General features: G+C 45.0%; 1 pseudogene across 1 annotated transcript in view; it reads left to right on the top strand.

The window, feature by feature from the left end:
• Positions 1-12,617, top strand: part of LOC308279024 (vasculin-like protein 1) — an 18,997-nt pseudogene extending 6,380 nt beyond the window's left edge. Inside the window, exons 2-4 of the transcript in view lie at positions 2,105-2,279; positions 10,421-11,599; positions 12,490-12,617. The product of the transcript in view is annotated as a vasculin-like protein 1 (transcript). The remainder of the gene's footprint in view (positions 1-2,104; positions 2,280-10,420; positions 11,600-12,489) is intronic.
• Positions 12,618-15,004: the final 2,387 nt, after the last annotated feature.

Consider the following 15,004-nt stretch of genomic DNA (forward strand, 5'->3'; position numbering starts at 1 on the left):
GTCTCGATAGGTAGCTGAAGACCTTGCTAAGTTGCTGAGGCTGGCTTCAACCCTGAAGTCTTTCTGTCTCAGCCTCCCAAGTACTGGGATTGCAGGCATGCACCACCGCTCCTGGCTTTATTTTTTAATTTTGACACAGGTTCTCATTAAGTTATGGAGGACCTCATTAAATTTCTGAGGCTGGCTTCAAACCTGCAATCCTCCTGTTTTAGCTTCCCAGGTACTGGAATTATAGATGTGCACCACCACACCTGGCTAAATTTTGATTGATTTATTTATTTTTGCAAGTCTGGGGATAGAACCCAGGGGCATTTGACTTCCGAGCCACACCACCTGCCCTTTTTTTTTATTCTTTATTTTGAAACAGGGTCTCACTAAGTTGTGGAGGGCCTCACTAAGTAGCTGAGGCTATCCATGAACCACGATCCTCTAGTCTCAGCCTCCCAAATGCTGGGATTACAAGCGTGCACCACCACGCCCGGCTATTTATTTATTTATTTATTTATTTATTTATTTATTTTTGTGGAACTGGGGATGCAACCCAGGACCTTTTACCTCCATGCTCCACCCCAGATCTATTTTGTTTTATTTGGAAACAAGGTCTCTCTAAGTGGTCTAAGTGACTGAGAGCCTCACTAAATTGCTGAGGCTGGAGGCTGGAGGCTGGCCGAGAGCCTGCGATCCTCCTATCTCAGCCTCCCAAGTACTGGGATCACAAACCTGAGTCACCATGCCCAGTTAAATATTTTTATTTTGAAGCTAGGTGTGGTGGCACATGCTTGTAATTCCAGCATTTGGGAGGCCAAGGTAGGAGAATCGTGATTTGCAGCCAGCCTCAGCTACTTAGTGAGGCCCTCAGAAACTCAGTAAGACCCTGTTTCAAAAATAAAAAAATAGGCCTGGGGGTGTAGCCCAGAGGTAGAATGTCCCTGGGTTCCATCCCCAGTACTGCAATAAAAATTATTAATTTTTTTTGCTGGGCATGGTGGAACACACTTGTAATCCCCGAGTTTGGGAGGCTGAGACAGGAGGATCACACAGGTCTGAAGCCAGCCTCAGCTAGTTAGTGAGGCTCTCAGCAACTTAGTGAGACCCTGTTTCCAATAAAATATAAAATAGGCCGGGCATGGTGGCGCACACTTGTAATCGCCGCGCTTGGGAGGCTGAGACAGGAGGATCGTACAGGTTGGAAGCCAGCATCAAGCTACTGAGTGAGGCTCTCAGCAACTTAGTGAGACCCTGTTTCCAAATAAAAATATAAAATAGGTCTGGGAGTATAGCCTGGAGGTAGGAAGCCTCTGGGTTCCACCCCCAGTACCACAAAATAAAATAAGTCTGGGCGTGGTGGTGCACAGTTGTAATTCTAGTAGTTGGGAGGCTGAAACAGGAGGATCACAAGTTCAAGAACAGCCTCTGCAACTTAGTGAGGCTCTCAACAACTCAGTAAGACCCTCTTTCCAAACAAAAAATAAAATAGGTCTGTGGGTGTAGCCTGGAGATAGAAGGCCCCTGGGTTCCATCCCAGTGTCCCCCACACACACACACACAAAAGTCAGGTGTGGTGGCACACACTGCAATCTCTGTACTTGGCCAAGAGGCTGAAGCAGGAGGATGACAAGTTCAAGGACAGCCTCAGCAACTTGGTGAGACTCATCAATCTAGTGAGACCCTGTTCCAAAATAAAGAGAAAATCCAGCTGAGAGTTTAGTTCAGAAGTAGAGTGCCCCTGAATTCAATCCCTGGTACGGCAAAAATGAAATAAGATTAAACCGGGCGCGGTGCGAGCTTGTCATCCCCGCGCTTGGGAGGCGGAGACAGGAGGATCGCACAGGTTCGAAGCCAGCCGCGCTGCCTTAAAAGACCCTGTTTCCAAATAAAAAAATATAAAATAGGTCTGGGAGTGTAGCCCGGAGGTAGAAGGGCTTCCAGGAACCCCAGTACCACCACCAAAAAAAAGATTAAAAAAATTAAAAACTGGGCTGGGACTGGGGGTGTGGCTCAGAGGTAGAACACCCTTGGGTTCAATTTCCAGTACTGAACAAAGAAAGAAAGGCTATTTCAAACTGAGAGTAGCTACCGGTGTGGCGGAGCTGGGCCGCTGTAGATCCATGCAGGCACAAGCTGTGGGGGCTGGCCTGAGGGCCAGGGAGACTTAATGGAGTGGCGTTCTGACAGAGATGGAAAAATCCCGCACGAAGGGCAGTGCTGGTCCTTGAACGGAAGGTGGAGCAGAGATAAAGGCGGCTGGGAGCGCAGTGCCGTGTGCAGCACAGGTTCAGGTAAAGCTGCAGACCAGGGATTTGGTCTGGTTTAGGAGTGATAAGGCTCTGAGGATTTTCTCTAGCAAGGTACAAATGTCCAAATGAGAGGAGGGAGAAGGGCGATTGGCTGCACCGACGGAAGGTTAGAGGTCTGCGGGCTGATTTCGCACATGGGGTATAAAGAGAATTGCTGCTGGTGAGAGAGTGTTGAAGTGATCAAGCATGGGGCTACAGAAGATTGAAAAGGGAAGGAAAAGATGCCTGGAGAGACTGAGAGACTGGGCGAAATGCAAGGCTTAAAGAACAGGAGGGGCCCGGTGTGGTGGTGCACGCCTATAATACCAGTACTTGGGAGGCTGAGACAGGAGAATCGCAGGTTTGAGGGCAACCTCAGAAATTTATTTTAATTTAATTTATTTTTGTGGTACTGGGGGTGGAACCCAGAGGCTTTCTACCTCCGGGATCTACTCCCAGACCTATTTTTGTAATATTTTATTTGGAAACCTGGTCTCACTAAGTTGCTGAGAGCCTCACAAAGTAGCTGAGGCTGGCTTCGAACCTGTGCGATCCTCCTGTCTCAGCCTCCCAAGCGCGGGGATTACAAGTGTGCGCCACCACGCCCATCCAACCTCAGAAATTTAGTGAGAACCCGTTTCAGACTAAACATAAATAGGCCTAGGGGTGTAGCTCAGAGGTAGAATGCCCCTGGATTCAATCCTCAGTAACACACACACACACACACACACACACACACACACACACACACACGGGACTAGAGAGGTCCATATGTAGTAATGGAACTTTAGAACTTCACAAGTAGGTGAGGCAGTTGAGATTAACATGGAATATTGAGGCAGAGATGTCAGAGGTCAGTAGTTTGGGAATACCATCAAAATCAAGCCAGGCACCGCGGCATATACCTGAAAACACGGTACTCAAGAGGCCAGGCTCAGGAACTTAGCAAGGTTCCTCAACAACTCAGACCCTGCTTCAAAATCAAAAATCAAAAATCAGTGGGTTGAACCAGGTATGATGGTGCACACTTGTAATGCCAGTACTTGGGAGGCTGAGACAGGAGGATCGCAGGTTTGCAGCCAGCTTCAGCTAGTTAGTGAGGCCCTCTGCAACTTAGACCGTGTTTCAAAATAAAAAGGATAAAAAATAGGGCGGGGAATGTAGCTTGGAGGTAGAATGCACCTGGGTTCAACCCCTAGTTCCACACACACACACACAAAAAGTCTGTGAGTGTAGCTCTGAGGTAGAATGCCCGAGTTTGATCCACAGTACAACACACAAACACACACACACACACACACACACACACACACACACACTCAGGATATGGTGCTTTCAGTGAGTGTGACCAAAGCAGAACGGAGAAGGTCATTGAGAGAGACAGAGGACTGAGAAGTCGTTGCATGTATCATGCTCATGGACAACAGGCCCCCAGCATGTGGGACGGAATCAGAGTGCAGTGGGAGATTGTGGCCAGATGCCAGTATCCTTATTTAAGAAGAGAAAGTAGCCGGGCATGGTGGCGCACATTTGTAATCCCCGCGCTTGGGAGGCTGAGACAGGAGGATCGCACAGGTTCGAAGCCAGCCTCAGCTACTTAGTGAGGCTCTCAGCAACTTAGTGAGACCCTGTTTCCAAATAAAGTATAAAAAAGGTCTGGGAGTATAGCCTGGAGGTAGAAAGCCTCTGGGTTCCACCCCCAGTACCACCAAAAAAAAAAAAAAAAAAAAAGAAAAGAAAAGAAAAGAAAAGAAAAAAAGAAGGGGAAAGCAAAAAATATGGAAGAATTTACGAAGCAGACCAGGATAGAGACATGGCCATTCTAGCTAGAGGGAGAAGATTGCCAAACAGCACGGCTGGATGTGTGAAATAGCCTGATCTTTTTAGGGAAGTGAAATCAGCATGAGCCGTGCCAAGTGTGAGCACAGGGAGCTGGGCTAGCAGATGAGGCTGGATTAGTTGGCAGAGATGGCATATGGAGGGTGTCGTGCGTGAAGCTGGATGATGCACCATCACTAAGGCTTCTCGACCGAGTATTGACTTAATCCTGGCATGGGTTTGAGGTTTGCAAAGGTACGCATGGCATATTTTAGTCAAGTAGGACTAGCGCCCCAGAGAGCAGCTAGAGCCTGTGTGTGGGGAGTAGCCTTGGCAATGGAGGTGAAGGATGGATTCCAGGGCTATTTTGATACCCCACATGTGTTCTTGCAGCTCTGCACCCTTCACCTATTTTCAGCTGCAATATGAGGCCTGGTAGATTTTTTTTTTTGTAGAACTGGGGATAGTGAACCTAAGGACATTCTATCTCTGAGCTCCACCCTCAGCCCTATTTTTTTTTTTTTTGCTGGGTCCTGGGGATTGAATCCAGAGGCATTCTACCTCCAAGCTGTACCCCAAGCCCTTTTTATTTTTTATTTATTTATTTTTTTATTGGTGCACTGTATTCATACATCATAGTGGGATACAAACTTTTGTAGACATACATGCACACATCGCCCAGTCAGCCCCCACCCGATCCCCACCCCATTCTCTCCCCATCCCTCCCTCCCATGCTTGGCTTAGTGGTTGACATCTAGTATTATAGCAATTTATCCAAAATTAAAAATGATAATCTCACATAACAGTTTCATTTGTCTGATACCAAGCTTTTGACGACTTAAAGATAACATTTCAATATTTCTTTTTACTTTCTTTCTTACCAGAGAATATTTTTTCTATTTTTTTAGGTGAAACTATCATATATTTATATATTTATTTTTCAGAAAAAAACTCTATCCTAACATGGAATATGGACTCTAGATACCCAAAACCATCTTGAAAAAGAACAAAGCTAGAAGATATATATTTTCTGATTTCAAACCATATAAAGCTACAATAATTGAAACAGTGTAGTACTATTCTAAAGGCAGATATATAGACCATTGGAGTTAAATAAAAGCCTAGAGCTAAATTCTTCCCTATATTGTCAAGTTATTTTTGACAAGGTTTCCACGAACATTTGGTGGTAGAAATAATAATATTTTAACTAAATATTGTTGAAACATAATAATTACATGGAAAAGAATAAAGTTGGCCCCTTACCTAATCCCATATACAAGTATTAACTCAAAATAGATAAAAGACCTAAATATAAATCTTAAGACTATAAACTTTTAGGAGAAAATCTGGGTCATAAAACCTCACAACACTGAAATTGGCAGTGATTTCTTGGATATGATTTCAATGGCACAGGCAACAGAAGAGTATACAAACTCCCTAAAAAATAAAAAAGATATTGTATATCCAAAGACAATGTAAACAGAGTTAACAGTTACTAATAGAATGGGATAAAATATTTCCAAATGCTATATCTGAAGGTATATTAATATTCCAACTAGAAATCCTAACAATTAACAACAATAAAGGCAAACAATACCATTTAGAGATAGGTAAAAGACGTAACATAAGTAATGAATCTCCACAGATAACCAATCTTAGTTGACTGTTGGATGGAAACTCTTGTTTCTCTGGTTCTGGTGTGTGTTACCTATTTCTTCTTTGTAGTTAATCTCTGAGTATTTTCTCTAGTGCTGGTTTTGAAGACAAAAATTCCTTCAGTTTCTGTTTGTCATGGAAGCTTCTTATTTCTCCATCTAAATTGATAGAAAGTTTTGCTGGGTAGGAAATTTTTGGCTGGAAGTTGTTTTCTTTCAGAGTTTGGAATATGTTACTCCAAGCCCTTCTGGCTCTCATGACTTGGTTTGGGAAGTCTGGAGTGATTCTAATTGATTTGTCTCTGAATGTCACTTGGCCCTTTGTTTTTGTTGCCTTTAAGATTCTCTGCTTGGCTTCCACATTGGTCATTTTGACAATTATGTGGCGTGGGGATCCTCTTCTCCAATCCTGTCTAAAGGGAGTTCTATAAGTTTCCTGGACCTGTGTATCAACCTCTTGCTCTATGTTTGGAAAATTTTCTGCTATTACTTCCTTGAAGAGATTGTTGATCCCTTTGGTTTCACTTTCTTTTCCCTCCTCTACTCCAATTATTCTTAGGTTAGCTCTCTTAAAATGGGCCCATATTTCTTCAATATCAGATTCCTGCTCTCGGATAATTTTTCCTAGATTAGAAACTATGCGTTCATTTTTGGAATGATCCTCTTCTAAGAGCGAGATTCTGTTCTCCATGTGGTCTAATCGGTTGTTTGTGCTTTGAATTGAGGCCTTTACTTCATTAATTGCATCCTTTATCTCTTTTTGGCTCTCTCTGAGTTCTTTTTGAAGCACCTCTATTATTTCTACAGTTATTTTCCTGATTTGATCTTCTAGAAATCTCTGATTTTCTGTTTTATCGGGTTCTGATGTTGTGGGGTTGTGGGCATTCATTGCTCCAGTATTATTCCTCTTTCCCATGATTTCGGAAGTTTGTGCCTTCTCTGGGTTCTTCCCTTGGGTCACTATGACTTCACTTAAGGTGCTCTGGATCTCGAGTCTGTAGTATCTCAGACCCCACTACTCCTTTACTGGGTTTTATCACAGAGTCTCCGACCCAGAGAGTCGATAGAGGCTGCTTTAGACTGTGGGGGGTGCCAGGTTGCACGTTCTCCTATGGTGTGATATCTCTGCCACCGCCCCTCCCCCACTGGGTCAGGTCCCAGGGAGTACAGTACTGGGATTTCTCCTCTGTGGCCCTCAATTTGACTCACTGTTCTTGAGTACGCAGATGTAGTTGTACTGCATTCGGTGAATTCTCTGCTGCTGCCGCCGGTGGCAATATGGCCCTATTTTTTATTTTATTTTTTTCCGGGTCTGGGGATGGAACCCAGGGGCATTCGACCTCCGAGATACACCCTCTGCCCTATTATATTTTTATTCTTTATTTTGAAACAGGGTCTCACTAAGTTGCGGAGGGCCTCACTAAGTAGCTGAGGCTGTCTGAGAACCACGATCCTCCGGTCTCAGTCTCCCAAGTGCGGGGATTACAAGCGTGTGCCACCATGCCCGGCGTATTTTTTATTCTTGATTTTTTTTTTTGCAGTACTGGGGATGGAACCCAAGGGTATTCTACCTCTGAGCTATACCCCTAGCCCTATTTTTTATTTTATTTTGATGAAACACTGAGTTGCAAAGGGCCCCACTAAGTAGTAGCTGAGGCTGTTCGTGAACCAACATCCTCCTGTCTCACCCTCCCAAATGCTGGGATTACAAGCGTGCTGGTTTATTCTTGATTTTGAAACAGGCTCTTGCTAGGTTGATAAAAATCTCTTATTACTTGCTGAAGCTGTCCTCCAACCTGCGATCCTCCTGTCTCAGCCTCCCAAGAACTGGGATTACAAGCGTGTGACAGCACGGCTGACTGGAGGCCTGGTAGATTTTTCCTTTCCATTTCTGCTCTTTCATGGCCTTGCTTATCACCCCAGAAGCAGCTGTCAGGACCTTTTAGAATGGCATCCCTACCACTCTTATCTGCTCACTATGTAGGGCAGCAGATGAAATTACCTTTGGCATTTTGGTATCGGCTCATTTTCTTTTCTTGACTTGCAGTTGTTTTCCTCTTCCAAATCCTTTAGTAACTCTGAGGCCAGAACTTGATACCTTGAGCATTGTTGAATCAAGCTCTTTCATCCCTCTCTGTCTCTCTGTCTCTGTCTCTCTCTCTCTCTCTTTCTCTTGCAGCAATGGGGATTGAACCCAGAAGCATTCTACCTCTGAGCTACACCTCCAACTCTATTTTATTTTTTATTTCATTTATTTATTGGTGGTACTGGGGGTGGAATCCAGAGGCTTTCTACCTCTGGGCTATACTCCCAGACCTATTTTATATTTTATTTGGTAACAGGGTCTCACTAAGTTGCTGAGAGCCTCACTAAGTAGCTGAGGCTGGCTTTGAACCTGTGTGATCCTCCTGTCTCAGCCTCCCAAGAGCTGGGATTACAAGTGTGCACCACTATGCCCAGCTTTCCTAGCCCTATTTTAATTTAATTATTTTATTTTAATTTATTTTAATTTTTTAATTTTTTATTTTTTGGTGGTATTGGGGGTGGAACCCAGAGGCTTTCTACCTCCGGGCTATACTCCCAGACCTATTTTCTATTTTATTTCGAAACAGGGTCTCACTAAGTTGCTGAGAGCCTCACTAAGTAGCTGAGGCTGGCTTCGAACCCGTGCGATCCTCCTGTCTCAGCCTCCCAAGCACGGGGATTACAAGCGTGCACCACCACGCCCGTCCTCTTATTTTATTTTTATTTCAAAACAGGGTCTTGTCACCAGCCTGAGACAGGAGGATTGCACAGGTTCAAAGCCAGCCTCAGCTACTTAGTGAGGCTCTCAGCAACTTAGTGAGACCCTGTTTGCAAATAAAATATAAAATAGGTCTGGGACTATAGCCTGGAGGTAGAAAGCCCCTGGGTTCCACCCCAATACCACCAAAAAATAAAATAAAATAAAAGCACAGGCCTGAGACAGGAGGATTATAGATTCTCCAACAGCCTCGGCTACTTAGTGAGGCCCTCTGCAACTTAGTGAGAACTTGTTTCAAAATAAAGAATAAAAAATAGGGCTGGAAGCCGGGCATGGTGGCACATGTTTGCAATCCCATTATTTGGGAGGCTGAGACAGGAGGATCACGGTTCGTGGCCAGCCTTAGCTACTTAGTGAGGCCCTTTGCAACTCAGTGAGACCCTGTTTCTAAATAAAGAATAAAAAATTGGTCTGGGGGTGTAGCTCGGAGATAGACTGCCCCTGAGTTCAATCCCCAGCACCTCCCACACACAAAAATAGGGCTGGGGGTATAACTTAGAGTTAGAATGCCCTTGGGTTTCATCCTCAGTACCGAAAAAAAAAAAAAAAGTGTTAGTGAGCTGAGTGTGGTGGCACCATGGCAACTTAGTGAGATCTTGTCTCAAAATTAAAAGCCAGGAGCGGTGGGGCATGCCTGCAATCCTGGTACTTGGGAGGTTGAGACAGGAAGATTGCAGGTTTGAGGCCAGCTTCAGCAATTTAGCGAGGACTTACACAATTTAATGAAATCTTGTTTCCCCCAAACAAGCCAGATATGATGGAACATTCTTGTAATCCCAGTACTTGGGAGGCTGAGACAAAAGGATCACAGGTTCCAGGACAGCCTCAGCAAGTAGTGAGACTCATAAACCTAGGAGATACCCTGTTTCCAAATAAAAATAAAATAGAGCTGGGCATGGTGGTGCATCATTGTGATCCCCGCATTAGGGAGGCTGAGACAGGAGGATCACAGGTTTGCGGCCAGCATCAGCTTCTTAGTGAAGCCCTCTCAACTTAGTGAGACCCTGTTTCAAAATAAAAGAATAGCCGGGCATAGTGGCGCACGCTTGTAATCCCTGTGCTTGGAAGTCTGAGACAGGAGGATCACACAGGTTCGAAGCCAGCCTCAGCTACTTAGTGAGGCTCTCAGCAACTTAGTGAGACCCTGTTTCCAAATAAAGTATAAAAAAGGTGTGGGAGAATAGCCTGTGTTATGGTGAGATATGTTCGGTGTGTGCAGGGAGAAATAATTTCCCCAACACAACCATACAAAGATAAAAAGCGCAGGTTCTTGTCCTGAGCTAAGGATAAATATACATAGCTCGGACACTTGCTGAAGATTTAAAGACGTTTATTAAAGAGATAGAAATACAGAAGACAGTTAAAGCCCCATGCCCTTCAGAAATGGCATGGGGGGTGATTTGAGTGAACACACCCAAAGACTCTGCATGCTGAGTGTTCTTATCCCGACCAAGTCTACTTAGGCCCTCTGCAACTCAAAATAAAGAAGAAAAAACAGGGCTTAGGGAGGAGCCAGGCGTGGTGGTGCACTCTAGTAATCCCCGCGCTTGGGAGGCTGAGACAGGAGGATCGCACGGGTTCGAAGCCAGCCTCAGCTACTTAGTGAAGCTCTCAGCAACTTAGTGAGACCCTGTTTCCAAATAAAATATAAAATAGGTCTGGGAGTGTAGCCCGGAGGTAGAAAGCCTCTGGGTTCCACCCCCAGTCCACCAGGAAAAAAAAAAAACAGGGCTTAGGGGTAGCTCAGAGGTAGGATCCCCTGGGTTCCATTCCCAGTAGCACCAAAAGAGAGAGAGACAGAGACACAGAGAGAGACAGAGAGAGAGAGAAGAGAAGAGAAGAAAAAGACTAAGAGCATCTACCCCAAGGAGTAAGCCCTTGTCAACACAATTCCTTTGATGGCTTCTTTTTAAACAATGAGCCCTTAGGAAGTACAGGAGATTCCTGGCACCAGCCCTCCTTGTTCCTTCATGAGTCTGTGGACTCTGGTGTCTCTAAGGGACTGCATGGAATCACAGAGAACGTGTGTGGCTGGCACAGCTCTTCCAGAGGGCATGATGGCATGAGCCAGCATAGTGGAGGTGGCACAGGGAACCATCGACCGTGGAATGGCAGCTTCCACTCCTGGAAAGGTTGTGCCTTTCAGGAAAAGTCACCTACAGAGACTAGGAAAGAAAAGAAAGGAGAAAAGGTAGAAACGTTGTAGTCTGAAGAGGAAGACTTACCTTCTTTGAATCGAGAAGCTGGCCAACAGAATCAGCCAGGCAGACCTATTGGGACCTCTCCTGGAGTGTGGGAAGACCCAGTTAGTGCCCAGAAACCCTCCAAGACGCTAGTTATCAATGAAGTCTCCAAAGAGGGCCCTACTGCCGCCTTCTCTGCTGCATCTACCTCGCCAGGGTCTCACCATGCAAATGGGAACAAATGTCAAACCATGGTTCCAAGTGTCTACAAGAACCTGGTTCCTCAGTCTGCACCACATCCTTCCAAGCCCAGCGCAAGGACGCTAACAGAATGAAACGCAAGTCAGGGACCCTTTCTTCTAGCCGGAAGTCTGCATTTACCAATCCAGTCTCTGTTAGCAAACCAGTGGTACTGACTGGTGGCGCAGTTCTGAGTTCTCCCAAAGGGAATCCCTCCAGCCAGCACACCTCCTCTTGTCTCATCGCACCAAGTTGATGGGCTGAACCACCGACAGGAAGAGTGGGTTCCTAAAGATGTTGAAGGATAACCAGAATGGAGACTTCGCCGAGGACATAGACTGGGACAAGCTGGAGGATCTGGAGGGCAACAGCATACCCGAGCCAAAGGAAAATGGGGAGGAAGGCTGTCTCCAGGACGGCCCTTCTGTTTTTCTCTTGGAGGCAGGGAGAATCCTCTCACACTCTTTGGATGCAGGGCACAGGTTATTGAAAGCAGCGGGATGGCAGGAACATCCAGAAAATGATGAGAACTGCTTTCCTTTCACAGAGGGGGAGCTCAAACGAGTTCCACATGAAGACAGAGCAGCTGAGAGAAATGGCTTTTGAAAGAATGGTTTCTGTGCCGTGTGTGGTGGCACACGCTTGTAATCCCAGTACTTGGGAGACTGAGGCAGGAGGATCCCAGGTTTGCGGCCAGCCTCCGTTACTTAGTGAGGCCTCCAAAACTTAGTGACACCCTTTTTGTTTCAAAATAAAGAATGGGAGCCGGGCGTGGTGGTGCACACTTGTAATCCCAGCATTTGGGAGGCTGAGACCCAAGGATCACGGTTCGCCCACAGCCTCAGTTACTTAGTGAGGCCCTGTTTCAAAATAAAGAATAAAAAATAAGGCAGGGGATATCGCTCGGACATCAAATACCTCTGGGTTCAATCTCCATATCCACACACACAAAAAAAAAAGAGAAAGAAAGAATGGGCTGGGCGTGGTGGTACACACTTGTAATCCCAACATTCGGAGGCTAAGACAGGAGGATTGCAGTTCTCGGACAGCCTCAGCTACTTAGCAAGGCCCTCTGCAACTCAGTGCATTCCTGTTTCAAAATAAAGAAAAAGAATAAAAAATTGGGCAGGGGGTGTAGTTTGGAGATCAAATGCCTCTGGGTTTCATCCCCAGACCTGCAAAATAAATAAATAAATAAATAAATAAATAAATAAATAAATAAATAAATAAATAGAGCATGGTGGCGCACGCTTGTAATCCCAGCATTCGGGAGGCTGAGACCGGAGGATCACGGTTCGTGGACAGCCTCAGCTACTTAGTGAGACCCTTCGCAACTCAGTGAGACCCTGTTTCAAAATAAAGAATAAAAAATTGGGCAGGGGGTGTAACTCGGAGGTCAAATGCCTCTGGGTTCCATCCTCAGGCTCGCAAAAAAAAAAAAAATTAAATAAAAAAAAAGCATAAAATACCTCTGCTTCAACTCCTGGTACCCCCACACACATAATAGTAATCAGGAATGGCTTCTTGCAGAGCTGCAGATCCAGCCTGTTCTCTGCATGGAGAAGCACTAGTAAAGCAGAGTTTGAGGACTCAGATGCAGAAAAAGAGCAGCAAAACATCGGACGACAGTGCCTGGAAGTAGGTGCGCAGACGCTCGCACTCTGACCCAGCAAACTCCCTTGTGTATTTTGGGAATATACAAAAGGAATCATTCTTTTCCTTTTCCTTGCCTTATGTTATGGAATACTTCCTGCAAAAGGGAAATAAGCATATCCCAACAAGAGAGGAACTGGCTTGTTTAGCTTAACAGAAATGCATGTGGTGGGAAAGATTTTGCGTGTGTGTGTGGATGCGTGTGTGTGTGTGTGTGTGTGTGCGTGTGTGTGTGTGTGTGTGTTTTTCTGGGGATGGAATTCAGAGCCATTCTACCTTTGAGCTCTATCAGCCCAGCCCTATTTTTTATTCTTTATTTTGAAACAGGGTCTCAGTAAGTTCCAGTGGGCCTCACTAAAGAAGCTGAGGCTGGCCGCAAACCCAGATCCTTCTGTCTCAGCCTCCCAAATGCTTGGATTATAGGCGTGCACAACCACGCTTGGCTGATTAAGATTATTTTGATAACATCATTTACAGATTCACAGATATAATTGCCACAAGTCTGTTGAGGGGGGAAAACTACTGCATAAAATAACTAACTTGAAGCCAGGTGTGGTGGCGCATGCTTGTAATCCCCCGCGCTTGGGAGGCTGAGACAGGAGGATCGCACAGGTTCGAAGCCAGCCTCAGCTACTTAGTGAGGCTCTCAGAAACTTAGTGAGACCCTGTTTCCAAATAAGTATAAAATAGGTCTGGGAGTATAGCCTGGAGGTAGAAAGCCTCTGGGTTCCACCCCCAGTATCACCAAAATAATAATAATAATAATAATAATAATAATAATAACTAACTTGGGTAGCTGGGCGTGGTGGCTGAGTTGCAAAGGGCCTCATTAAGTAGCTGAGGCTGTCGTCCACGAACCGTGATCCTTCTGTCTCAGCCTCCCAAATACTGCGCTAACGAGCACGCACCACCACGCTCGGCTCACTAGGCTTGCTGAGGCTGTCCTCGAATTTGCGATTCTCCCGTCAGAGTCTCTCAAGTACTTGGATGACAAGCATGCACCACCACCCTGGCCCTATTATTTTATTTTATCTCACTAAGTTGTGGAGAGCCTTTATAATTGCCGAGGCTGGCCATGAACCTGTGATCCTCTTGTCTCAGCCTCCCATGTACTGGGTTGCAGGTGTGTGCCACTGTGCCTGGCTTTAGGATAAATATTTTGACCTAAAATTTCACATTATAATACAGTTAGAGAGAAAACCGTTTTCCTGAGAGCATTTAAAGTACTTTCAATTGCTTTGTTATTTGTAAAAATGCACAATAGCGTTCTAGCAAGCCTCACAATAGCTCTATCCTGAAACATTTGATACAGAACAGCCCTGATCTGCTCACTATGGCAAATGGATACAGCACTCTTGCTTTGTTTTGCTTTACTTTGATTGCTTTGGGCTTAGAATTTTTTGAAGCACTTATTTACAAACCAGGTACAAGTTGTGACCACATATCATCTAAATCACCATCCAATAGAATCCCAAATAGAATCAAAATGTATTTAGAACAGACTACAAGATGACGTTTTATTTCTTTTTACCTTTCCATTCGTGTGTGTCAGGGGGAGTACCTGGGGGGTTGAACCTGGGGCATTCCACCTCCAAGCTACACTCCAACACTATTTCATTTTTATATTTTTATTATTTATTTATTTATTTATTTATTTATTTATTTTGTGGGTTTTAGGGGTGGAACCCAGGGGCTTTTCTACCTCCGGGCTATACTCCCAGCCCTACTTTCTATTTTATTTGGAAACAGGGTCTCACTAAGTTGCTTGAGAGCTTAAGTAGCTGAGGCTGGCTTTGAACCTGTGTGATCCTTCTGTCTCTGCCTCCCAAGTGCAGGGATTACAAGTGTGCGCTACCACGCCCGGCTATTTATTTATTTATTTATTTATTTATTTATTTATTTTTGTGGTACTGGAGATTGAACCCAGGGGCATTCTACCTCCAAGTTATACCCTCAGCCCTATATTTTATTCTTATTTTGAAATAGGGTCTCACTAAGCTGCAGGAGACCTCACTAAGTAGCTGAGGCTTGCTGTGAGCCTGAGATCCTTCTGTCTCAGCCTCCCAAGTACTGGGATTACAAGTGTGTACCACCACAACCAGCTTCCCAACCCAAAGTTTTATTCTGTATCTTGAAATAGGGTCTCAGTCGGGCAGTGGTGGGGCATGCCTGCAATCCTGGTACTTGAGAGGCTGAGACAGGAGGATCGCACAGGTTCGAAGCCAGCCTCAGCTACTTAGTGAAGCTCTTAGCAACTTAGTGAGACCCTGTTTCCAAATAAAATAGAAAATAGGTCTGGGAGTATAGTCCAGAGGTAGAAAGCCTATGGGTTCCACCTCCAGTACCACCCAATAAAAAAAAAGAAATAGGGTCTCA

Source organism: Muscardinus avellanarius (assembly GCF_963383645.1).
Source record: "Muscardinus avellanarius genome assembly, chromosome: X".
NCBI lineage: Eukaryota > Metazoa > Chordata > Mammalia > Rodentia > Gliridae > Muscardinus > Muscardinus avellanarius.